The sequence below is a fragment of the Petaurus breviceps genome, unplaced genomic scaffold (genome assembly GCF_028583685.1).
Source record: "Petaurus breviceps papuanus isolate PSGF00001 unplaced genomic scaffold, PetGlider_PUasm1.0 126, whole genome shotgun sequence".
NCBI lineage: Eukaryota > Metazoa > Chordata > Mammalia > Diprotodontia > Petauridae > Petaurus > Petaurus breviceps.
This window is the reverse complement of record NW_027185655.1, coordinates 63,417,785-63,436,002: the sequence shown is the minus strand read 5'-3', so window position 1 is coordinate 63,436,002 and position 18,218 is coordinate 63,417,785. Positions and strand designations below refer to the sequence as shown.

At 36.8% G+C, this 18,218-nt stretch overlaps 1 pseudogene; it reads left to right on the top strand.

Annotated features, from left to right (window-relative positions):
• LOC138170976 (cyclin-dependent kinase 11B pseudogene) overlaps positions 1–12,329 on the top strand; it is a 50,205-nt pseudogene extending 37,876 nt beyond the window's left edge.
• The last annotated feature ends 5,889 nt before the right edge of the window (positions 12,330–18,218 follow it).

Genomic DNA, 18,218 nt, shown 5'->3' with positions numbered 1-18,218 from the left:
TTTTCTTGCTGATCCTTATACATGACACTCGATGCCCATCTCTATGCCTTTGGACAGGTATGCATGCTTGGAAATTACTCTCTACTTAATTTCATCTTTTAGAATTCCTCGCACCTTTCAAAGCTCATCATAAGCATTGCTTCCAATCCTTAATCTCAGTTACGATTGCCTCATCTAGAAAATTGCTGGGTATTTATTTCACCTTTTTCCTTATGCTTATGTTATCTCCTCTTATAGAATATAAATTTTTGAGACCAAGTCTGTTTCATTGTTATTTTTGCATGCCCAGTGACCAGGGAACACAGTCTCTGACCCCAAGTCAGCATGTTTATTACATGTGCTTACTGAGAGATCAAATAATCTTTGCCATATGAAATTTCACAGAACCAAATTTATTCTTCAAAATAGCAAGGAATTGAGTTATGCTTGAGTTATTATGGAATTTAAATATATTGTGCATAAAAGATCACAGCAAATAGTTAGACATCCAGCACTTTGAGTTGTTGATCAATATATAGTCTTGTATAGGCACTGCAGATGAACAATTAGTCTCAGAATTTAATAGGAGAAGGAGATCACCATAAAGTAGAGGTATGAAACCAAGCAATAATCCCAAGACAAAGAAGAAAGTGCAATCACAAGGAGACTGTGTAACTTCATCAAAAAAGCTCTACTCTTAGAACTATGACTCTAAAACTGAAAACAACAACAATAACAACAACACAACTTTAAGGACAAGATTGTTGACAGAATATTTGTACTTTTGAATTTAAAAGATTTTGTCCATAGCAATTCAGGAAGATATTTCCCACTTGAAAGAACTCAATGTCTCCCTGTTGCTTCCAGAATAAAATAAAAATCTTTAGTTTGTCCATTAAAGCACTAGTGGTCCCTTTTCATCTCTCAATATTTCCTCTTTTCCTAATACTTTCACTAATACTAATATGTGGTACTTCTACATACTTTCTCAACATTACTTTATACTATTATCCTTCACACACACTTGTAATGCCATGCACAGAAGCTTTCCAGAAGAATGCTACTGTGAACAACTTTTGAGGTTCTGATTACACAGTATAATGAACTCTCTATTTATTCCATAACAAATCATAGCAAAACTTTCACAGAAAATCAAGGTATAGCATTTAAAATATTACAACTTATATTCACAAACAGCTTATCATTAAAATGGCCACATAGTTTTCACCAAAGTGGTCACAATATTTAGAACAAAGAACAATCGTCTCAAAGTACAATAGTGAAAGTCTCCCACTCATGAGGCAGTCTTAAGTTCACTCAGTCAGTCACTTACTCAACAATTATATACTAAGTAAAATGACAATATAGTCTCAAAGTAAAATAGTCAAAGTCTTCCACTCATGGGGCACAATTGATTAACTCTATCAGTCACTTATTCAGCAATCAATTACTAAGTGTCATTAATCACTAAGAACAATAGAAGATATAGACCTTCCACCCCTAGGTCACTGGTAAACTGCAATTTCATCTTTACCCAGTACCCAGGGAGAGGTCTTTTCATCTTGACTAAGATTCTCTGGATCCCCTTCCATGGTCCCAGATTCTACCTGGATTCACCAGACTGTCACCTGGGTTCAATGGCAGACAGCTCTCAGTTCCTTGTCCAGCTCTCTGGATAGGTCCTGCTGCACATTGAAGTTCACAGGGTCTGGTCCATGTCAGAGCCTTCACAATTTCTGCTCCAGGGAATTCAAGGCTCAACCAAGCCACAAACAAACAAAGTCTCAGCATACTGGTCATGCTTCAGTCACCTGGGCTCCTGGCTCCTGTCTCCAGGCTCCGGGGCCCCTGTTCAGAAGAAACTCCACCACCACAAGTTCTCAGGAAATTCTGGCTCAGTTCTTCCTTCTCTCTTCTGTTGCTGCTCTGCCACCAGATGCTGGTCCCAAGAAATTCTGACTGTGCCTCTCTGGGGTTTTTCTTATATACATACAGCATTAGCTTCCTGTTTCAGCCAACCCCTTCAGGAGTTCATACCTTCTGTTTCCCCAAAAGAGCCTTGATCAGTTACTAAGTGCTAAATACCTGCTACTTTTGTCAACACAAAGGGATCTTCAAATTCAAATTATATTACCATTACAACTCTCCATTATAAACTGTCCCATGTGCAGTTCTTTATGTATTTCCCACCTCCATGCTCTTTTATACTCCATATCTGGAATGTACTTCCATCTCCCTTACCTTTGTGAAATCCCCAGCTTCCTTGAAAGTACTTTTCCTGATGCCCTCCAGTCATTATTAGTCTCTCCCTCTTGAATTTACTTTATGTATGTGTGTGAATGATTCTGTGTATGTGTGATGGGGTGCTTGGGGTGTCTATATTTGTAACATCAGTTTATAAAATCAATTTGTAAAACCAGTTTGTAAAATCACATTCTCCCCCCATCCCAGCCTCAGAGCATTAACTCTGCACCTTCTCCCAGCCAGCACTCTGCCCAGCAACAATTCATGAACTGTTTATCTCCCCCTAGTATAATGGCCAGCTGCACCTATGAATCCTTCAAGTTACTATCTGTAAGTTAACTCCTCAGCCAATTAGGCACATCTTGAATCCCTGTTAGCCTTGGTTCCCAACATCTATCTTGTGAAACATGACACTGATGGGTGGCAGACTAGGCATTTCTCAGTCAGCCCTGACCAATAGCTGACTTAGTGACGTTTCAATTCTAAAACCACACCTCCAGGTAGCCCCACCTTGGGCTATTTCTCAATGAATTATGGGCAATACACCTGCACAGTTGATAATAAAATTGCATGTTCCTTTAAGCACTCCTTAACTCTTCCCTAATCCCACCCTTACTCACCTAGTTAACATAATTGACATCTGATTTACTGTTGTAACTCCTTAAAAACTATACCTATGACTTCTTTAAGTTTGCAGGTTCCCTAAGAACTCTTGCCTGCTGTAAAGCATAACAATAAACTTTTACAATCCTAACTTAAAAGATTGCTTGGGTCCTATGAATTCATTCCACACTGCCCACTCAGGGACTCTGGTTATTGGAGCCCTGGTAACACCTATCACCCCCTCATCATGTGTGTATAATATTTACTTATTTATGTACATGTTCCCTGAGGGTAGAAATTATTTCTATTTTGTCTTTATATTCTCAGTTCCAAGCAGAGCACCTTATTCAAAGTAGGTCCCTCAAAAAATTTGAGTCTAGTAACACATGACATGGTTATAATTATGTATTAATGGTAGCAGTAGCAACACTGATGGAAGTGTGTATCATTTGGAAAAGTGATATATCCTTATTTAGACCATGTATAGGAAAGTTTCTTTTCATATATTTTTTTATTTTTTCACTTTGATATCTTTTTTTCCAATTACATGAAAAGAGAGTTTTCAGCATTCAATTTCATAAGATTTTGAGTTTCAAATTTTTCTTCCTATCTCTCCTCCCCTTCCCCAAGACAGTTTGCAATATGATAAGTTATACATATACAATCATATTAAACATATTTCCACATTAGTCATGTTGTGAAAGAAGAACCAGAGCAAAAGAGAAGAATCATGAGAAAGAAAAAATACAACAATAAACAAGAGAAAATAGTATGCTTCAATCTACATTTAGACTTCATAGTCATTTCTCTGTGTGTGGATAGCATTTTATATTATAAGTTTTTTTGGAACTGCCTTAGGTCATTATATTACCAAGAAGAGCTAAGTCTATCAAAGTTGACCATTGCATGCTGTTGCTGCTACTATGTTTGATATTCTCTTGTTCTGCTCACTTCACTCAGCATCAGTTCATATAAGTTTTTTCAGTTTTTTCCATAGTTCAAAATTGTTCTCCACAGTGGATGGATCAGTTCACAACTCTATCAATGATGCATTTGTTTTCCAATTTTTCCCACATCTTCTCCAACATTTTCCTTTTTCTGTCCTATTAGCTAATCTGAGTGATGTGATGTGTTACCTCAGAGTTGTTTTAATTTTCATTTCTCTAATCAATAGTGATTTAGAACATTTTTTCTATGACTATAGATAGCTTTAATTTATTCCTCTGAAAACTGCCCGTTCATATCCTTTTACCTTTTACCAATTGGGGGATGACTTGTATTCTTATAAATTTGACTCAGTTCCCTATATATTTGAGACATGAGGTCTTTATCAGGGACCCTGGTATTAAAACTTATTTTGTAACTTTCTTCTTTCCTTATACTCTTTGTTGCATTATCTTTGTTTGTGCAATAACTTCTTTCTAAAAATTTAATGTAATCAAAGTCATCTGTTTTGCATTTCACAATGTTCTCTATCTCTTTCTTGGTCACAGTTTCTTCCCTTCTCCATAGATCTGATGGGTAAACTATTCCTTGCTTTCCTAATTTGCTTATGGTATCACCCTTTATTTCTAAAGTTTATCTTAGAATATGGTGTAAGATGTTTGCCTATTCCTAGTTTCTGGCATACAACTTTCCAGTTTTCCTAGTAGTTTTTGACAAACAGTGAGATCTTATCTCAGAAACTGGAGCCTTTGGCTTTATGAAACAGTGCTTTACTAAGTCATTGATTACTGTGTCTTGTGTACATAACCTGTTGCATTGATTCACTACTCTATTTGGCCAGTGCCAAATAGTTTAGATGATTGCTGCTTTATAATGTAGTTTTAAATCTGGCAGAGCTAAGCCATCTTCCCTTGCATTTTTTTCTTTAATTCCCTTAATATTCTTGACTTTTTGTTCTTTCAGAGGAATTTAGTTTTTTTTCTAGCTGTATAAAATATTTTTTGGTAGTTTGACTGGTATGACACTAAATAAGTTAATTAAGTAAGGAAGAACTGTCATTTTTATTATATTAGCTTCACCTACCCATGAGAAACTATTACTTTTTCCAATTATTTAGGCCTGATTTTATTTGTGTGAAGTGTGTTGTAATTGTGTTCATATAGTTTCTGGGTTTGTCTTGCTAGGTAGACATTCAAATATTTTATATAATCTACTTTTATTTTATTTTCCATTTTTCAAATGCTTTATTAATTCTGATTTACATCATTCATTTCCGCCAGATTTTGAGTTGCAAATTTTCTCCCCATTTTTCCCCTACCCACTGCCCCAAAATAGCAGTCCCACAGGATATCCCCTCCTCCAATCTGCTCTCTCCCATATTTTCTCCCATACCCCTTTCGACTTTTCCAGTGGATCTCTATGCCCCAGTGCCTGTATATCTTATTTCCCAATTACATGTAAAATAGTATTAATAATAGTATATATATATTTGATTTTAAAACTTTGAATTCCAGATTGATTCCCTTCCTCCCTTGATACCCACCCTTACCGGGAAGATAAGCGGTTCAGTATAGGTTGTATATGTGTGGCTAATGCAAAACAATAACATAGTAGATATATTGCAAAAGACTGACTATATTTCCCTCCCTCCTATCCCACCTCCAACTAATTTTATTTTAAATGAAATTTTTCTTTCTGTCTCTTGCTGCTGGGCCTTGTTAGAAATATATAGAAATGACAATGATTTATGTGGGTTTATTTTATATCCTGCAAGTTATAGCTAAAGTTGTTAATTATTTTGAGTAGTTTTTTAGTTTAATCTCTAGGATTCTCCAAGTGTAGCATCATATCATCTGCAAAGAATGATAGTTTTGTGTCTCCATTGCTTATCCTAATTACTTCAATTTCTTTTTCTTCTCATTGTTAAAGTTAACATTTCTGAATAACAATACTGAGTAACAGTGGTGATAATGGACATTCTTATTTCACCCCTGATCTTATTGGAAATGTTTCTAGGTTATCCTTATTACTTATAATGCTGATGGTTGTAGATAGATGCAACTTCTTGTTTTAAGGAAAACTCTATTACTCCTATGCTGTCTAGTGGTTTCAATAGTGATATACTTTGTCAAAAACTTGGTCTGCATCTATAGACATAATCACATGATTTCTGTTAATTTTATTATTGATATGGTCAAGTCAATTATGCTGATAGTTTTCCTAATATTGAACCAGCCCCAGTATAAATCTCATATAGACAGTGAAGTATCCTGGCGATATATTGGAGTTTTATCTTTGCTACTATTTTACTACTAATTAAGAAAAAGCATCACTATTTATTAGGAAAATTGGTCTATAATTTTCTTTTTCTGTTTTGGCTCTTCCTGGATTAGGTATCTGTACCATATTTGTATCATAAAAAGAATTTGGCAAGACTCTCTTTTCATCTATTTTATTCCAAATAGTTTATATAGTAGTAGTTCCCTTTACTGTAATAAGTGTTTGTGCTTCTTCATGTGGTGTAATTTACCCTATCCTGCTTCCCCATTTTCTCTTCTCCCAGTACAATCCTTAATGCCCTTAATTAATTATTTTTATCATTACCTCAAAGTCAATTTATACTTATGCCTTCTGTCTATATATACCCCTTCTAAATGAAATAATAAAGCTACAGTATCATCTTCCTATGTAAAAGATGTAAACGGTTTAACCTTATTGAGTGACTTCTTTTTTTTTCTTTCCTGTTTGCATTTTAATGCTTCTCTTGAGTCTTATATTTGAGGATTGATTTTTCTGTTCATCTCTGTTTATTTTTTTTAAAAATTTTCCCCCAATCAGGAATGATTGAAAGTCTTCTATTGCATTGAATGTCCATCTTTCTCCCTGAAATATTATGCTTAAATTTGCTGAATAATTGATCCTTAGATGTAATCCAAGTTCCTTTACTTTCTGGAATATCATATTCTAAGCCCTCTGATACTTTAATATAGAAATGGCTAAATCCTATGTAACCCTGAATGTGGTTTCATAATATTTAAATTATTTCTTACTGGCTGCTTGTAGTATTTTCTCCTTTATCTGAAAATTCTGGAATTTGGCTACAATATTCCTTGGTGTTTTCATTTTGGGATGTCTTTCAGGAGGCAATTGGTGGATTCTTTCAATGACTATTTTACCCTCTGGTTCTAGGATATCAGGGCAGTTTCCTTGATAATTTCTTGAAAGATGCTGTCCAGGCTCTTTTTTTGGATTATGGCTTTCAGAAAGACCAACAGTTCTTAAATTCTTTCTCCTGGATCTATTTTACAGATCAGTTGTTTTTCCAGTGAGGCATTTTACATTTTCTTCTATATTTTCTTTTATATTGCCTTTGTTTGACTGATTTTTGGTGTCTAGCAGAGTCATTAGTTTCCACTTGCCCAATTCTAATTTTTAAGGAATCATTTAAGGAATGTTAGCTTTTGTACCTCCTTTTCCATTTGGCCAATTCTACTTTTTAAAGAGTTGTTTTCTTCAGTGGATTGTTTTTTCCATTTGGTCAACTGTATTTTTTAAGGAATTGTTTTCTTCAGTCAATTTTTGTGCTTCCTTTTCCAAACTGTTGACCCTCTTGCACACCTCTCATTTTTTCCTCCAATTTTTCTTCTATCTTTCTTATTTGACTTTTAAAGTCTTCCTTGAGCTCTTCCAAGAAAACTGTTTGGGATTTTGGCCTATACATATTCTCCTATGAGGTTTTTGGATGAAGGTATTTGACAATGTTGTCCTCTTCTCAGTTTGTGTTTTGATCTTCCCTGTCACATAGTAACTTTCTAATCTACTCTTTCTACACTACTTCTAGTCAATGTTCCTTTTTTCTTTGTGCTGATTGTTTTAGCCTATTTCTTAGATTTAAAAGTTGAGCTCTCCTCTTGGATCACAGGAGGCACAATCCCAAGTTTCTTGTGTTGGGGCCCTGGGGTCTGGTTACTGGTTTTGTGTGCTTAGGCCTCAGATGCTGGCAATTATAGTTCATAGGGATCTGGTAGCTTATCTTGTGCTTAGGTGGAATTCTAGTGGTGGGGTCTGTCATGTGCTGAAGCCAGGTGGGGTTTTTCTGTGTTTCCCCAAGGTTACACTGAAGTACATGGAGGTTCAGTCCCTGAAGTCTCCTGCCCACCTGGGCTTCACACAAATCATGAAGATGTCCAACTATTAGAGGAATCCTTCCACCCTGGAGCTGTGCTGAAGCACCTAGCAATTTTCCAGGCTGAAATCTGCCTTTTCCCTTGGGTGTGCTAAGGCAAGTGCAGGATCCTGGTATTGATGTCTGCCTGTTCCACCACACTGGAGTTAAGAATCTCCCATTGGTTTGCTTAGTTGGGGCTTGATGCTGGCTTTCTGGCATACTTCCTGGCCTGGAATGAACTCTCCTCTTACCCAGGTGAAATTGACTTTTCTTGCTGATCCTCCAAGTTTCTCAGGTTAAAAGACTGCTTCACTCCATCTTTCTGCTGGTTCCACTCTTCTAGGAATTGTTCTGGGATCCTATTTTATGGTTGCTTGGAGGAATGACAGTGATTTACTACTTACTCTGACATCTTGATTCCAAAGTATCCTTTTAGTAGTTATAATAGAAATCCATTGAACAGCTAGCACTATGATAGGCACTGTGGGTAAGCCAAAGAAACATAAACTATATTATCTGTCTCATACCTTTTTAATACAAAAAATGGACTACCTATTCTGTGTGGTCTTTTACAACAATCTTTTGAACATTTAATGAAACCAAGATTGAGTAAAAAGCAGAAAATTCTGGGTAGGAGAAATTTTTCAGATGTAAGGAAATATTTTTAAGTGGTGGAAAGCTTTTGAATATAAAGAAATGGAAAAAAACTCAGTCGCTTGAATCAGAGGCAGAAGTATTCACCATGGCTAAGAAAGAATATGTATAGGAGAAAAAAAAAGCTTCCCATCTTTCTGGCAAAAAACAAAATGCAGATACCCCAAGAAAGAATAAATTATTATTTTAATGATAACATTCTCCTAATGGCCTAGTCATTTTTACCTAATACTAGTTTTTTTAAGAAGTAGAAGTAGAAAAAAATGTGTTTCTTTCTTATTTTGCTTTAAATAATCTGATTCAGATATATATTTAAAGATAAATATTTTGTCCCAGTTAACTTCTTCCATACTGTTTAGATTTATTAATGTATTAAAATATTATGAAGAGCATTAGATAAGAAATAAATCAAATGCAGTGCACTAATATAGATGACAAATTATTTAAAGCAATTGATAAACATTGTTGATTGGCATTCGTAACACTTTTTAAAAACCTTGCAAAATGCTAGTTCAAGCATACTAAGATTAAATCACCCTAATCTACCTATTGAACAAAGTATTTTAACGGGATTATTTTTCACAGGTAGGTAATGGTTGCTAATTTTTTTTTTTTTGTGGCTTTTAGATATTTGGAATCTTGGTTAATATGTTTAGTCCTATAGTCTACATTTGGTTATAATTCATTCTTACTACAACCACCATGTGTTTCAGTACATCATGTAAAATGAGTATTTTATAAATGAAAAAATGAGTAGGAAACAGATTTACCTCTACTTTAACAGTGCCCTAGAATTCCAGAGGAATAGTTTTTGTATTGGACCCTGATGGCAAGTGAGAGTAAAGGAACAAATAAAACAGAATAATCTCAGCATAATGTATAGAAATAAGCATACAAAGAGACTAGGTTTGGGATGCTCCAATGAGCCTTTACAAGCTGAAAAGAACATGAGTATTGTCATTGCCCTCAGGCTCAGAGGGAGTGCCAATAGTCATACTTACCACAGGATATGCCACAGACTACCCACTATATATATGCATGGGTAGGAGGAAAGATGATTGAATTGGAAAATTTACAGGATAAAGAGAATTGTGGATTCTGGGAATAATATTTGCTACTTTTTGAGTTGTATTGTTTTACATGTCATGATTTACTTTGTATTTTCTTTATCAGAAAATATTTCTGTTTCATGAAATGATGTCTTGTTTAAAGGGAGAAAATGTTACTCTTGCCATCTCTCCTCCTTTTTTTAAGGTAGTACAGTATGAGTTAAATAATAATAAATCTCTCACCAATTGTTTTCTGAGTTGATTTAGAAAATTTTGACGTTTTAAAAGGATGATTTAAATATTTGGGTGTTTCTTAGGGGATTATTTCATTTCTTCACATTATCTACAATATTAATAAGACAAATCTAATTACTAATTTTCATGAAAAGCAGATATGAAGAAATTAAAGCATTTAGATGGTTGATTGCAATTGGAAAATACTTCAATACTTTTGTAAACATTGTACAAAAGAATTCAAATATCTTTGGGTGTTAAATTTATCACAAATTTCATGATAGTTGATTTTCTTGGAAATTTTCAGATTGTAAGCTGAATTACAAATGTCCTTTTCACTCAGGTGAAATGCTTTCTTTTAAATCATTTATCACAGCATTTTTAATGATCTTTATTTCTAATTGTATCCACATCTTAAGTACAAATAATTTTGGTTATATTTTTATAAATTTAAGAATAAGCATTTAATTTTTATTAAAGTGGAAGATACTTAAAATGTATTTATCTGTCAAAATTGTTCATTATTGGATTTATATAAATCTAAATATTTCTCCATGTCAAGTAAGCATCTAATAGTATTGAAGAAACATCCACGTAAGAATTCTATAGATGCAAATGTAGATGTATTTAAAAATTAAGGTAAATATAAAGATGGAAATATTATTAGTTTTACATAGTTGTTTCTATGTTGTCTCCCACAGAGACTCTTAGCTCCTCCACAGTAAGACTGTCTTTTTACCTTTCTATTTCTAGGGCCTGGCTCATAGTAGGACCTTAATAAATGCTTATGGACTAATTGACTGATTTAATTGGATGTCCCTCAGGATGTCATTTAATGAAATTGGGTCTCAGGTTCCTCATGTGTATAGGGAGGAAGCACTGGACTCAATTTCAGAGATCTCATAACTCTAACTCTATGGAGATGGCAGGAAGGCAGTGAAAAGGCAGAAACCGGAAGAGAGTGATCACCTTTCTGATTTACAAAGCAATAGTGACAATGAAAGGAAGACCAGTTCACCTGAGTCTTTATTAGAAAACACAGAATCTGGTTCCCAGGATGAGAAAGAAGAGAGCAGCAGTAAGGAATTAGAAAGGAGGAAGAAGAGAAGGAGGAGATGGGAAATAATTTGTTGGACATATCTGGACAGCCTGCTGAAAAAGTGAGTGAAGAAGAAATGAGCGAAGAGTGAGAAAATGGAAAACATATCTTATTTGTTACATTGTCAAGATCTGACTGAGATTTGGGAGAGAATGATGAAGGTGAAGAAGTGGGATGAAGGAAGTTGCAATTCAACACCATGATGGAGATTATTTTCATGATTTTCAAGTCTTATCTCCCATGGAACTGAAGCTTGAGTTCTCCAAATACCTCCCTGACCTCTCAGGTTGCCAGAGTATGGAAGAATTCCAATGTCTGAACAGGATCAAAGAAAGAACATATGGTGTGCTCTAAAGAGCAAAGGACAAAAAGATTGATGAAATTGTGCCTTTGAAATGCTTGAAAACAGAAAAGGAGAAATAAGCCTTCGCAATTACTTCCTTCAGGAAAATCAATGCTGCATTGAAAACTCAGCACCCAAATATTGCCCCCGTCCAGGAGATTGTGGTAGATAGCAAAATGAACAAGTTCTACATTGTGATGAATTACATGAGCATGACCTCAAGAGCCTCATGGAGACCATGCAGCAGCCCTTCTTGCTGAGAACACTAGTGAGGACACTAGTGATCCGTCTCCTGTCGGGGAGTATCTTAATGACAATTAGATTCTTCATTGGGACCTGAAGACTTCCAATCTGCTTCTTGGTCACAAGGGCATTTTAAAAGCTGGTGATTTTGGGTTGCCCATAGAATATGGCTACCTTTTAAAAACTTACACACCAGTGGTGGTGACCCTATTTTACCAGGCTCCAGAGATGTTACTAGGAGTGAAGGAATATTCCACTGCAATAGACATGTGATCAGTGGGCTGTATATTTTGAAATCTGTTTCCAGGGAAATCAGTAACTGACCAGATCAATAAAGTTCTTAAGGACCTTAGAACTTCAATGGAGAAGATTTGTCATGGTAACAATGACTTTCCAACAGTAAAGAAAATGACCTTTATAAAATATCCCTGTAATAACTTTTCAAAAAGATTTGAGGCTTCCCTATCTGACCAGGGCTTCAACCTGATATGTAAATTCTTGACCTACTATCCCTGCCAGAAGATCAATGCAGAATATGGCCTGAAACATGAATACTTCTGAGAAACTTTTCCTTCCCAATTACCTTTCATGTTTTCCATATGGCCAGCCAAGAGTAAGCAGCAGAGGGTTAAGTGCATCACTAATCCTCACCTTCAAAAAGGAGGACTTGGGGGGGACCAGCTCAGGGATGAAGACCTCAAAGACTCTGGCTTCCATCTCACCAACACTGGAATATCATATTCCAAGCCCTCCATTCCTTTCATGTAGAATCTTGTCGTATTTGACTATGACTCCACAATACTTGAATTATTTCCTTCTGACTACTGGCAATATTTTCTCCTTGACCTGGGAAATCTGGAATTTGGCTATACAAATTTCTGGCAGTTTTCATTTTAAGATCTCTTTTAGGAAGTGATTGGTAGATTCTTTCAATTTCCATTTTACCGTCTGGTTTTAGAATAACAGGGCTGTTTTCCTTGATAATTTCTTTTTCTTTCTTTTTTAAAAGTTCCTTCCTTCCTTCCTTCTTTCCTTCCTTCCTTCCTTCCTTTCTTCCTTTCCTCCTTTCCTTCCTTCCTTTCTTCATTTGTTTTCAACATTCACTTCCACAAGATTTTGAGTTACAAATTTTTTCCCCATCTCTCCCCTACCCCCCACTCCGATATAGCAAGAATACTGAACACCCCCTCACCCAATCTGTTCTCTCTTATGTCCTCCCCCATCTGATCCCTTACTTTCTTGTAGGGCAACATGGATTTCTATACCCCATTGCCTGTATACCTTATTTCCCAGTTGCATGTAAAAACAATTTTTAAGATTTGTTTTTAAATCTTTTATTTCCAGATTCTTTCCCTTCTTCCATTCTCACCCACCCCCATTGGGAAAACAAGTAATTCAATATAGGTTGTGCATGTGTAGTTATGCAAAACATTTCCATAGTAGTTACATTGTGAAAGATTAACTACATTTCCCTCCATCCTATCCTGCCCCTCACTTATTCTATTTTCTCCTTTGACCCTGTCCCTTTTCAAAAGTGTTTGCTTCTAACTACCCTCTTCCCTAATGTGCCTTTCCTTCTATCATACATCCTCTTATCCCCTTTCCCCCATACTTTCCTATAGGGGGAAATATAAATAACCAATTGAGTATGTATGTTATTCCTTCCTTAAGCCAAATACAATGAGAATAAGGTTGATTCATTCCCTTTCTCCTTTCTGCTCTTTCATTGTAACAGTTTTCTCTTGCCTCTTTTATGTGAGATAATTTACCCTATCTATCTCTCCCTATTTCCTCCCAATCTATTCCTCTCTCACTTATTACTTTTATTTTTAGATATCATTCCTTCATATTCAACTCATCCTGTGCCCTCTGTCTATGTATGCATGTACACACATATACACATACACACATGCACACAAATACCCTCCTATACATACATATATAGATGTATGTAAACACATATATACATATATACTCCCTTCAACTATCCTCATACTGAGTTATTTCTCATAAGTTACAATTATTGTTTTTCCATATTGGAATGTAAATAGCTCATTTTTAATAAGTTCCTTATGATTTCTTTTTTCCTGTTTACCTTCTCATGCTTCCCTTGCTTCTTGTAATTGGTTGTCAAATTTTCTGTTCAGCTTTGGTCATCAAGAATGCTTAAATGTCCTCTATTACATTAAATATCTATATTTTCTCCTGAAGTATTATACTCAGTTTTGCTGAGTATGTGATTGTTGGTTTTAATTCTAGCTCCTTTGACCTCCATAATATTATATTCCAAGTCCTTCTATCACTTAATGTAGAAGCTGCTAGATCTTGTGTTATGCTGATTGTGTTTACACAGTACTCAAATTGTTTCTTCCTGGCTACTTGTAATATTTTTTTCCTTGATCTGGTAACTCTGGAATTTGGAATATAATATTCCTAGGAGTTTTCTTTTTGGGATCTTTTTCAAGACATGATTGGTGAATTCTTTCAATTTCTATTTTGCTCTCTGGTTCTAGAATATCAGAGCCATTTTACTTGAGAATTTCTCGAAAGATGATATCTACACTCTTTCTTTGATCATGGCTGTTAGGTAGTCCAATAACTTTAAAATTATCTCTCCTGCATCTATTTTCCAGGTCAGTGTTTTTTACAATGAGATATTTCACATTGCCTTCTATTTTTTCATTTGTTTGGATCTGTTTTATAGTATCTTGATTTCTCATAAAGTCATTAGCTTCTATTTGCTCCAATCTAACTTTGAAGCAATTATTTTCTTTAATGAATTTTAAGGCATTTCCTCCTCATTGGCTTTTTATACCTCTTTCGCCATTTGAGTTAGTCTATTTTTTAAAGTATTATTTTCTTCAATCAGGCTGTTTACTGATCTTTCATGATTTTCTTGCATCATTCTCATTTCTCTTACCAATTTTTCCTCTACTTCTCTTACTAGATTTTCAAAATCCTTCTTGAGCTCCTCCATGGCCTGCGACCAATTCATGTTTTTCTTGGAGGCTTTTGATGCAGGAGTTTTGACTTTGTTTTCTTCTTCTGGTTCTATGTTTTGATCTTCTTTGTCCCCCAAAAAGGATTCTGTGGTCTGATTGTGCTTCCTCTGTTTGCTCATCTTGCCAGCTAATTATTTGACTTTTGAGCTCTTTGCCATGGTAGAACTCTGCTTCCAGAGTGGAGAGTGTTGTGTCCCAAATTGCTGGGGTTTTGTGCAGCTGCTGTCAGAGATTTTTTTCCAGTCACCTGGCTCAGAACTGTCTGTAGGACTTTCTCTCCACAGACTCAACAAACTCTGACATACTAGTTCTCCTCACCCCAGGACCAGCACCCAAGACTGCAACCCAGATCCAAGCAGGGCAAAGCAGGAGAATGCTGTCTCAGTGCCAGCACAGAGATTCCTCCAAATGCCCTCTGGACAGTCACTTGGTTCCCCTATGATCAGTTGGCCTGGAGCCGGAAGCAGCAACAGCAGCAGAAGTTGCAGCTGCTGTCACCTCTGCTGCCTTGGTGGCAGGGGCTCTTCTCTCACCCTTGATCAACAGGGTTCCCCACTGACCTTTTACTTTCTCTTTGATGTTTATGTGTTGAGAATTCTGGAAATGGCCACAGCTGCCAGTGATTCACTCGCCTGAAGTCTGCTCCTGCCAGTGTGTGCTGCTGTTTGGGGCCACCCCAGGTCTTGGTTTATATGGCTTATGCAGTACTGTACTAGGCTCCCAGCCCAGTGCAATAGATCATTCCTGTCAACCATCCAGGCTGCCTTCAGTGGGAAATTTGTTTCTCTCTGTCACTTTGTGGGTTCTGTAGCTCTAAAATTTGTTTAGAGTCGTATTTTACAGGTATTGGAGATGGTTGGAGTGGGAGCTCTAGCAAGTTCCTGCTTTTGCTTTGCCATCTTGGCTCTGCCTCCTTGATAATTCCTTGAAAAATGATGTCTAGGCTCTTTTTTTGAACATGGCTTTCAGGTAGTACAATAATTATTGCCTGTTTACTTTTTTATGCCTCTCTTTTATTTGAAGATAACATTTTCTGTTTATTTCTGGTGTTTTCATCAGGAAAGTCTGGAATTCCCATATTTTATTGAATTTCCATCTCAGTTCCCAAAAGATTATACTCAATTTTTTTGAGTAGTTGATCCTTGGTTGCAACCCAAGCTTTTTTGCCTTAGGGAATATCATATCCCAAGCCCTCTCATCTTTAAATGTCCAAACTTCAAGGTCCTGAATGATCTTGACTGTAGTTCCATGATATTTGAATTGCTTCTTTCTGGATGCTTGCAGTATCATCTCATTGACCTGATAATTCTGGAATTTTCAATTTTCAATTTGGGTTCTCTTTCAGGAGATAATTGGTAGATTCCTTCAATGACTATTTTACCCTCTGGTTCCAGGACTTTGGTGCAGTTTTCCTTCATCATTTTTTGGAAAATGCTGCCTAGGGTCTTTTTTTTCATAATGGCTTTTAGGTAGACCAATAATTCTTAAATTATCTCTCCTGACTCTATCCAATGAGGCATTTATGCGTTCTATTTTTATTTTCATTCTTTTGATTTTGTTTGACTAATTCTTGATATCTCACAGAGTTATTAGCTTCCTTTTGCCCAATTTTAATTTTTAATGGTTGTCTTCAGATAGATTCTGTAGCTCCTTTTCCATTTTGCCAGTTCTACTTCTTAAGTTGTTTTTTTCAGTGTTTCCTCTCCCCACCGCCCCTTCCCCCCCATTCTTCCAATTGTCTTTTTTTTTTTTAAGCAATCAGGGTTAAGTAACTTGCTCAAGGTTACACGGCCAGTTATTTCTGGGTGTGGTGCTTAGTGTCTGAGCCCGGGATTCGATCACCAGGTCGTCCCAACACTGTAGCCGGTGCTCTTACTCGCTGAGCCACCTGGCCGCCCCTAAGCAATTGGGGTTAAGTAACTTGCTCAAGGTTACACGGCCAGGTGTTTCTGGGTGGGTGCTAAGTGTCTGAGCCCGGGATTCTTTCCAATTGTCTTTTTAAAGGATTTCTTCAATTTTTCTTCTACAGCTCTTTTTGGAATATTTAAATCCTTCTTGATATCTTTTTTTTTTTTTAATCAATAGGGGTTAAGTAATTTCTTGAAGGTTACTTGGTGGCCAATTTCTGGGTGTGGTGCTGAGTGTCTGAGCCCGGATTTCAATTCCAGGTCATCCCAACACTGGAGCCAGTACTCTTACTCACTGAGCCACCTGGCCGCCCCTAAGCAATTGGGGTTAAGTAACTTGCTCAAGTTTACATGGCCAGGTGTTTGTGGGTGGGTGCTAAGTGTCTGAGCCCGGGATTTGATCTCCAGGTCATCCCGACACTGGAGACAGTGCTCTTACTCGCTGTGCTACCTGGCCATCCTGATCTCTTCTTTTTGGGTTTGAGGTGACTTCATTTTCCCCTTTAAGGTTTCAGATGTGGCTATACTGACAATGCTGTCCTCTTCTGAATTTGTGTTTTGGTCTTCCCTGTCATCATATTAGGAACCTATGGTCTTTGATTTTCTATGTTGATTTTTCTCATTGTGCTTGCTCTTTTCATGACTTTTAAAGTCGATCTCTGCTTCTGGGAAAGAGGGGGCACTGAGTCACCCTTCACCTGCTTATTGACTTTGTGTGCTGGGGCCTCAGGTTCTGGAAACTGTAGGCTGTAGAGGCTGTAGCTTACCTGGTGCTGAGGTGAAGTTGGTGCTATTGGCTGGTGTGTGCAGATGCTATGTAACTATTTACTGTATTTGCCCCAGGTTTACACTGAAGTTCATGGTTGAGATGTGGGGCAGGTGGTGGTCTGGCAGTTGGAGGTGCCCTCCTTGCTGGGGGCTGTGGTAGAGCACAGTAGACTAAGTCACTGGTGGACAGCCATCCACTGCCCAAGTGGTGGTTCTCTGCCTTGGTGTCTGCAGGTTCCCTTGTCTGTGAGAAGGCACGTAGGGAGTCCTGGTATTGGTTCTTGCCTGTTCCACAACCCTAGGGCTCAGGATGTCATGCTGGTTTGCTGAAGTGAGGATTGTCACTGGCTTGCTAAGTGATCTCCCCTCATGTATTGGTCCCCTTCAGCCAAAGCAAGAGGGACCTTTCCCATTAATCCCCCTAGACTCATGAACTAAAACAAACAAACAAACAAATAAAAAAAAAAGCCCCAAACAAATAACAAAAACACCCCAAACTGGTGTGCTCCATCTTTCTGTTGGCTCCACTGTTACATTTTGCCAATTCTGCTTTTTAAGGCATTCTTCTCCTCATTGTTTTTTGGGCCTCTTTTGCCACTTGCATTAGTCTATTTTTAAGGTGTTATTTTCTTCAGTATTTTTTGGGTCTCCTGTAGCAAGCTGTTGACTTGTCTTTCATGATTTTCTTGCATCACTCTCATTTCTCTTCCCAATTTTTCCTCCACTTCTCTTACTTTATTTTCAAAATCTTTTTTGAGACCTTCCATGGTCTGTGACCAATTCATATTTTTCTTGGAAACTTCTGATGTAGGAGCTTTGTCTTTTTTGTCTTCTTTTGTATGAATGTTTTCATCTTCAATAAAGTAAGATTCTATAGTCTGGCATTTTTCACACTGTTTGCTCATCTTCCCAGCCAAATACTTGTCTTTCTAATTCTCTGTCAAGGCAGGACTCTGCTTCCAGTGAGGGGTGGGGTGGGG